This window comes from Alligator sinensis, unplaced genomic scaffold, assembly GCF_000455745.1.
Source record: "Alligator sinensis unplaced genomic scaffold, ASM45574v1 scaffold1240_1, whole genome shotgun sequence".
NCBI classification, from domain to species: Eukaryota; Metazoa; Chordata; order Crocodylia; family Alligatoridae; genus Alligator; species Alligator sinensis.
The window spans coordinates 1344676-1352616 of NW_005842245.1; the positions used below are offsets into that span (position 1 = coordinate 1344676).

General features: G+C 41.6%; 1 protein-coding gene across 1 annotated transcript in view; it reads left to right on the forward strand.

Annotated features, from left to right (window-relative positions):
• The window catches only part of LOC102386520 (roundabout homolog 2), a gene marked incomplete at its 3' end in the record, with an annotated part of 550382 nt that overhangs the window by 67831 nt on the left and 474610 nt on the right, over positions 1 to 7941 (forward strand). The gene's annotated exons all lie outside the window — the stretch shown is intronic.

The following is a 7941-nucleotide window of genomic DNA, read 5'->3' on the forward strand; positions in this document are numbered from 1 at the left end:
GGGGGGTGGGGGGGAGAGGGCGGTGGCAGGCAGGCAGGCAGCTACTTCGTCTGTGATCCCAAGCCGAAGACAGAGATGGAGCTGGAGCCAGGGCCAGGGCCAGGGCTGGAGTTGGAGCTGTTGCCCCCCTCCCCGTAGCTTCTGTCCCCTGTCACTTCTGCCACCCTCTCACTCTACCTCTATCCTGGTCCCAGGGCTGGGGCTGGAATCACAACAACCACTGTTACTTGGCTGGATGGAGGATGGATGCTCCATGCCCCAGGATTGGAGCTCCATGTGTTCCTTGCCCCAGGCTGGAGCGTGACCAGAGCCAGAGCTGAGAGTAAGTGGTGGTAGAGGGAACCTAGTGGGGGATGCAGACACTGTGGGAGGGAGACAGGTGGCTGCAGGGGGCAGGTGCCAATGGTCTCAGTCACTTTGGGGGGCAGGGGAAGGCGCTGAGGGGGAAAGGTGCCAGGGACAAGGAGGATAGGCAGCAGCGGGCAAGGAGTGGGGGTTAGATCACTTGACTTCTACTGGCCATCACCTGCTATGGGTTGCCTGGGGTGCCTCCCTGCCCCTGATTTCCCCAGTGCAGCAGTAGGGAGACACAAATTTTAAGATGATCCACCAATAATTAGATACTATACATGGAATATTATAACAATTTAGTAATTAGATTCTATACATCATTTGGGGGCCATCTTAAACTCAAAATCATCTTGGATTCATGTTAATACAGTAATTATGTGGTTTGGTAAAAGGAGATGGAGAAAAGGAAAATACATTTTAGTATATAAATATTCTTTAAAATCCGGAATCGTTAACCTTTTCTTGGACTTCAGTTTTCACTACAGGCTCTGATTCAGCCTCTACTTTTACGTAAACATATGTTTAATTGTAGATAGATTGTTAATCTCTAGTAGATTCAATAGTTACCTAAAATGAAGTGGACCTGAGCATGTGCTGAATGTGGTGCAACAATTTTGCTTGCTACTTTTAAATCTTTACATGATTAATCTTCCAATTTTCAACAGTCACCATTATATGAGAATATTTACTATGTATACCTGGCCCTGTGGCTATCATCAATTATAGCCTTTGTATGTAAGCTAATGAGAGGAGAGCTTTTATCTGAAAATGATCTGAAGGGTATCAGGAGGACTGCTTAAGTTTGTTTTACTTACATGTTGCACAAAGGCTATTCCTTTGAAACAGTTATCAGAAGGCATTGGATTAAGTAGCACAGAAGGGTCAGCCAGTTGATTATTTTTACCTCTGGCTTCAACTGTGTTTCAAATCATAAGTACAAACTAGCTTACAGCTCTCATTCAAGTCTACCTTGGACATTTGTTCAAACCATGAAGGCATCAGTTCAGAACGGGTAAGTATTCTGGGCTGATGAAAAGACTCGGGCTAGCATAAAAGAGTTTGCAAGATATGAGAGGAAAACTTAACCATAAATTTCAAGGTAAACTTGTTGAATTATTCCTTTTACAAGCACTGATGTTTTGTAAAGGTGTTTGATAAGAGTAGCACAGGTAGGAACACTTTTAAAATTTTGGGTTTCTTAACTTGCGGATCTACTTGCAACATTGAGGTGAAAATGTTTGTTGTTTAAACATGGAGAAAAAAACCTGCTGCAATTGCACCTTGAGTTGTCACACCAACACAACTGGGGGCTTTAGGCAAAAGTGATCTTATATTGCATCAGTTCTCACTGATCTCTACTTCAATGACTGCTATGAGACTCCAGTTACATTATGCCTAGTCTCCTGAGATACGATTTTAACCACTGCAGCTGGTGGCAGGTCATGCATGAACTAAACAGCAGATAACAGAAGACTGCAAAAATAATAAAACGAGGTTTCATTGTAGAAGGTATTTTAGGGAAGGATTGCAAGACTTGAAATTTGAGATCTGAAACCAAAGCCAAAGTTTTCGTAATGGCATCATGCACCTGACACCAGATTATAGCTTTGAAGTTTAACTGTCTGAATTCTTCAATTAAACTCTTTTGGGATTAAAGCAAGCATTCCTGGGCCATTTATTTTAAATAGTGCTTTGCCTCTGCTGGAACTGCAGCATGTTTATCATTGTGAGAGGGGTCTTCAGTGAAGTTGATGAAAAAGTTTTAATAAAATATTCATTATCATTAAAGCACAGGATAGTTGTATCCACTCTCATGGTTCTATGAAAAAGTGCAGATTGAGGGTTCACACCTGTGTGAAGAGTAGCATCTAATTGCTAAAACATAGCTTTTACTAGAGACTGGCAGCAGAACTATTCAACTCTTCCCAGTTTGGTTTTGAGAGACCATGTATTTCTCATTCAAGTGCCTGCTTTTTATACTCCGACATATAAAATAATTTTCCAAACATTTGTAAAGAACTGCGATATTAAGGCTTTTAATAGGAGTCTTAAGACTCATGAAAAAAGTTTGAGGAGTTTCTCGAACAGTCCATCAACCCTAGAGAAATGAGCTATTGCTGACAGCTGTCGTCAGCTAGATCCCCACTCACCTGTCCTCAGCTGCTGTTGAAAAGAGTTTAGTTCTTCGTGTAGATGGGACAGCACAGTGTTGTTAAGAAAAAGCATGATAGGCCACATTCAACGAAGTTTCATTCATAGTACCTGTAATCATGTTGAAAACTACTCTGTCCGTGCTAAAAGCTAAATCGTTTTCAGCAGCAGATGAAGAGGAGGTTATAGGGACCCTCTGCTGACAGCTGCTGATTTGTCTCCTTTTTTTAACTGTCAGCGGACTCAAACTGACAGAGGAAACTGCTGTTTTTCAGAGTTTTCAAAACTTGAATCTTCTCAGTGTTTTTGGTAAATAATAATATGGTAATAATAATAAAACCCTCCTATTAAATAGTCCTTAATGTAAAGATGAACAACTTCTATGCTTTACTACGTTACATAAAGACACTATTTAATAGATGTATGTTTTGTTAGTCTCCTGGATTACTGCCCAGAGGGATGTGCATGCTTCTGATTTTAGGCTAATATAATTGCATTTCATTCATATATTTTTTTCCTACGCCTGCTGCACAAGCACTCTAATTATAAATCCCTGATTACCTTTACTTACAGTTTTCCAGTTTTTCATAGGGGGAAAAAAAGAAAAATGACAAGTTCATAAGATTGCAAAAATTTGCAAACCCAAACAGCACACTATTACCAAACCATTCATTTTTCAGCCTGATCTCCCAAGATACACATCTCTCTAAACTGTGATTAATTCCATGGGCACTCAGCACCTTACATGATAAGAACCTATGTAATTAAGGCAACAATCTGAGTAAAGCACTTAAACATATGCTTAAATCTATCCTTACTCAGGTCAGTTTGTAAGCACATCCCAGTGGGACACAAATGTGTTTTTGAAGTGCTTTGCTAAATAGGAATACTTCTCTGATTTGGGTCCCTAAGTAAGACACTTGAAATCAAAAGAACTGCTAGAATTCATGCCTTAAAAAAGGTTATCCCTATTTAGGAAATCATTTAAACATACACTTACAGTTGATCATTCATTGATGGATTGTTTTGCTTTTTCTTTTACCAATAAATAAATAAATAACCCAACTAAGTAGAATTCTTGTTCCTAAAGATTTTATCTTGAAGGCTTTTGATGTGAAGCATTTAAGTCATGCTTTTTTTTCAATTTGAGGTTCCATTGTGGTTGAGAAATGTCAATCAAATATCAGATGTATTCAAACAACAATATGCCTGAAAATCTTTAGGAGCGTCCTATTAATGGAAAAATAATTCCAACATCTGTGATTTATACATATGTATGTAATGGAGAATTTTGCTGGGTTTTTTTTATGGTTTTACCATAAAACAACTGAAAAATATTTGCTATATTAAAAAAAAGAGTAAGGTGTTTATCTTCAGTTTGAGTATTTAAAATACTGCAAATAGGGTTTTTTAATGCATTTTACTGTTGTTATTATTAGATGCATCAAAAGGAGTAATACCTAAGACTAGCATGGAGGGTCTTTTAAATAATTTGACTCCACATTACTTACAACCTACCTTGTACCTTACAAAATATGTTTAGTGCTGTTTAAAAATATTTTGAAAATAAAAGCACAGTCGTTCACAATGCAGAAGTGGCTGTGACTGAACCTTTGAGGTGGAGTTTTCCAGTGGGAATATCAGGAGACAGTGGTGTGGAGTTTTCCAGTGGGAATATCAGGAGACAGATTTGCAATAGCTACTGTAGATAGGATTTCAGTTTCATGCACTGGGCGCCACATGTAAAGAACAGAAAGAGCATGAGGGGTTCTTGCACCGATTCTGCCTGCTTGTGATCTAGCCTGAATCAGTGGCAGCCCCCGGAGATAGCAGCTGTAGCCCCAGGTGTTAAATATGTGACAGCAGCTTGATCTATCGACCGCTGTAAGAGGGGGCTTTGGCCTAAATGAAAATTCATGAAAAATTGATGAAGTCCCCAGATTATTTTTTTTGTTTTTCTTTTTCCTTTTTCAGTGCTGTGCCAGTGCAGCGTGGAGAGATGAACTGAGGTGTTGAATGCTTTAGTGGCAAGGAGGTTGTGGTTCAAAGGTCAAGGGTCATGGAAAAAACTATCATTTCTTCCTCCTCCTTTCTTCTGAAACAAAACACAAGGACTTCTCAGATTAGCTGGCTTTGATTATCAAAATAAAAAGCAGAAACATTCAAAAGTAGGGGGTACTCCTTTGGAGGTGGCAGGAAGGAGAAGTGGAATGACTGGGGGTACATGGTGGTGCTGATACAGAAGTGTGAACAGACTCTGATTCATGGTTCCATTGGAGAACTAGAAATACATTGAATTCCATGACTGCAGTATAAATTTTGGCCTCCATTTTTCAGTGCTGTGCTTGAACTGAGGTCATTTGGAGAAAGAAAAAGGTCTTGCATTATTTATAGGTCACAGATTGCTGGAATAGCAAGCTTTGGAACACTTTCCAAACATAATGATCCTGTTTGCGTTAAATCCAAAACTAAATTGATGTTTTATCTGTAACAATAAGAGAGGTTACAGCAGTAGACTTGAGTGTTTAGCAAAAAGTCACAGGTGTACTCCAAAGTGAATGTAAGCCAAAGCTTTAACAAAATAAATCCTATATTATAAAATATCTGGTTTATTTACAAAATATGAAGACGGAAAAATGTGAGGAATATAATGTTGAAAAAAACCCTTATAATTCCTATGGATATTCTCTGTATCTCTTGCAAAAGGAAACAGCACATCCATAATGATCAATCAATTCAGTACATGTATTTGGAATCCAAAGTATATGCAAAATAACATGACATCAGAAACTGTGAAATATTGGTATGATGAAGCAAGATGGTGTCCTCATTCTAGCCCCTATTGGGCAAATACTTGCAAATATGAACAAGTTCATAGTTGCAACTGTCAGTTTCAGCAGAGAAACTAATAGCTGGATCAAATATCTGATTTACTTTCAAATACGTTCATCGTCTTGCACCGATTTCATTCACTACCCTTATGCCAAGTGAGTCTAAAACCCTACCTCTCTTATCTCATAGCTCTTTGTGTTTGTCTGAGGCAGGTATAAATGACTTCAGAATGCAATGGAGAGGGTTCTGCTCAGAACAGTGCAAATGCATAGTGGTACCTACCAAGGAGTATAGTCCTGTGCTAAAATACGTGATCGATTACATTCCACCAAGTCTCAATGTTGTTGAAAACTATCTGTCTCTGTCAAAAGCTAAATCTTTTTCAGTATCTGATGAACAGGAATCTTGGTTTTCTCTACTTAAAAATCGTAAATTCTCTGATAAAATATGTTTTTCACTGATTAACTCCCCCCAATCTGCGATTAAAATGGAACACTGCTATATATATATATATATCTAAAAGGATCAATTGAACACAATGTTTTATTGATATATATGCAATTTTAAAGCAATTTGGAAGCCTATCAGCGCTTCAATCACTATTATAAAATAAATTCTGAATAGCTATAAGTTTTGGTTTTTGATTTTGTGTTTTTTATCATGGAAAATAAGAGCTCCACCTGCCCCCCTTCACTCACCAGGATGCAGGTCCAGGCCTCTTGCTCCCAAGCCTCAACCATCCATCCCTGCTGGTGCCCCTCACTCTACAACCACATCCCCCCAACCCTGCCGGTGCCCCTCACTCCCCACCCACAGTCCCCCACTCCCTCAGCCCTGCCAGAGGGGGCCCCCAGCTGCCAGGTATATGGGCCAGGGACCTGGGTCCACAACCCCCTGCCCTCCACAGCAGTGTATGAGCCCCGGCTGCCACCCACGGGAGGTGGCGGCTGCTGCGGCAGAGCAGAGCATGGAGCCTGGTTCCCCTACTCCCATGGGCAGCATGTCTGGGGTGGAGCCCATGGGGGTGGTGGGGACGGGTATGGGCTACCTACTATGGGCTCAGGCTTGGGCTCCTCACCCTGTTGCCTTCCCCTCCATGGCCTACATGGCCCAGCGGGAGGGACTTGGTACTGCAGGGCAGAGTGGGGCTGGGCGGGGAAGCTCATTAACACTGCTGGGAGCTCCTTGCTGACATGGCAAGGCACCTCCTGCCCACCTGGCAGTGGCGAGGGGCACAACTCTGCGCTTCCACCCCTGTTGCTGCTGGGCAGGCAGGGGGCACTTTGCCAGGGCGGTGCAGGGCTTGCAGCAGCAAGGAACTTCCCTGCCTGGCCTTACTCTGCCCTGCTACTCTGGGTCCCACCAGCTGGGGCGTGTAGGCCCCAGGTGAAAGGCAGCAGGGCAGATAGCCCACCCACGCCCTGCACATAGATCTGGGGGGGCATGTACCTCCTCTTCCCACCCTCCCCCCACCAGGAATGTATGTGGGAACTGGGAGCCCTATGTATGTGGGAACAGCTCCGACCTAAGCCTCCCTTGTTCTGTCATCTGTCACCACTGGGTGGGTCACCACAAGATGCTAACTCTGCGGTAGCCTAATAAGTGTGCAGTAGTGTGTCGAGCAAAAAAACATGCTAATATGCTACTGTACAGTAGTATTAGGCTACTGTGCAGTAAGCATCAATAAAATCCTGTGTTTACCGGGTGCTATTGCACAGTAGCTCGAGTTACTGTGCATTGATTTAGTACTTGGCTAACCAAGTACTAAACTTAATGCGCAGTAACTATGGCTCATTAATTAACTTGTAGACATGCTGACTGAGAGCAGTATGATTTGAATTGGTGAGATAGCCCTAGCTTTTTCCACTTCCTGTATACAAATTCAGGTTCTATAGTGTTAGTGACTGCTGACCTGCTCCCCCTTTCCTACTTTTATGCCACTGGTAGTCACCTCTTGATAGGCTTGAGGCACTATTTTTAGACTCAAGGCACCTCTCAGAAAATTCCAGCTCTAGTTTTTACTCATTTTTTGGATATGGAAAAATAATACAGCAATTTTTCTGTTGCAAAGAACTCAAAAAGACCACAACAGGTCACAGTGTTTTTAACATTATACATTCCTTTTGGAAATTTCTGGGTTTATTTTGTGAATCATGCACACCTAACAACACTAACATTGCTTCCCACCCTTGAAAGGCTCTCAAGGTACTCCAGGATGCCGCCCTACCCTGGTTGAGAATCGCTGCCCTAACGTGTCTGATTTCTCTGCTTTCCATCATTATCTCTGTTTTTATCCTGAAAGTCTTTTGCCTCCGCTCACCTCCTATAACAAGTTCTTTGATCTTGTCCTCAGTTCTCCATAACTTGAATAGATCATTGGTTTCTCGCACCTAAAAAATGCTAAAGGCAAAGCAAAGCTCTCTAGGATCACTCATTTCCTTTCTGAAATTCATGTGTTCAGTGCTTTCCTCCCACCCCCCCCTTGTTCCTTTGCACAAAGAGAAAGGTATTGACATTACATTTTGGAAGCTATTTGCAGAGCTCTCCATCTGATTCTGCTTTTAATAATCTCTTGCACATCGCTTCATTTGATTTTGAAGCTTCCCT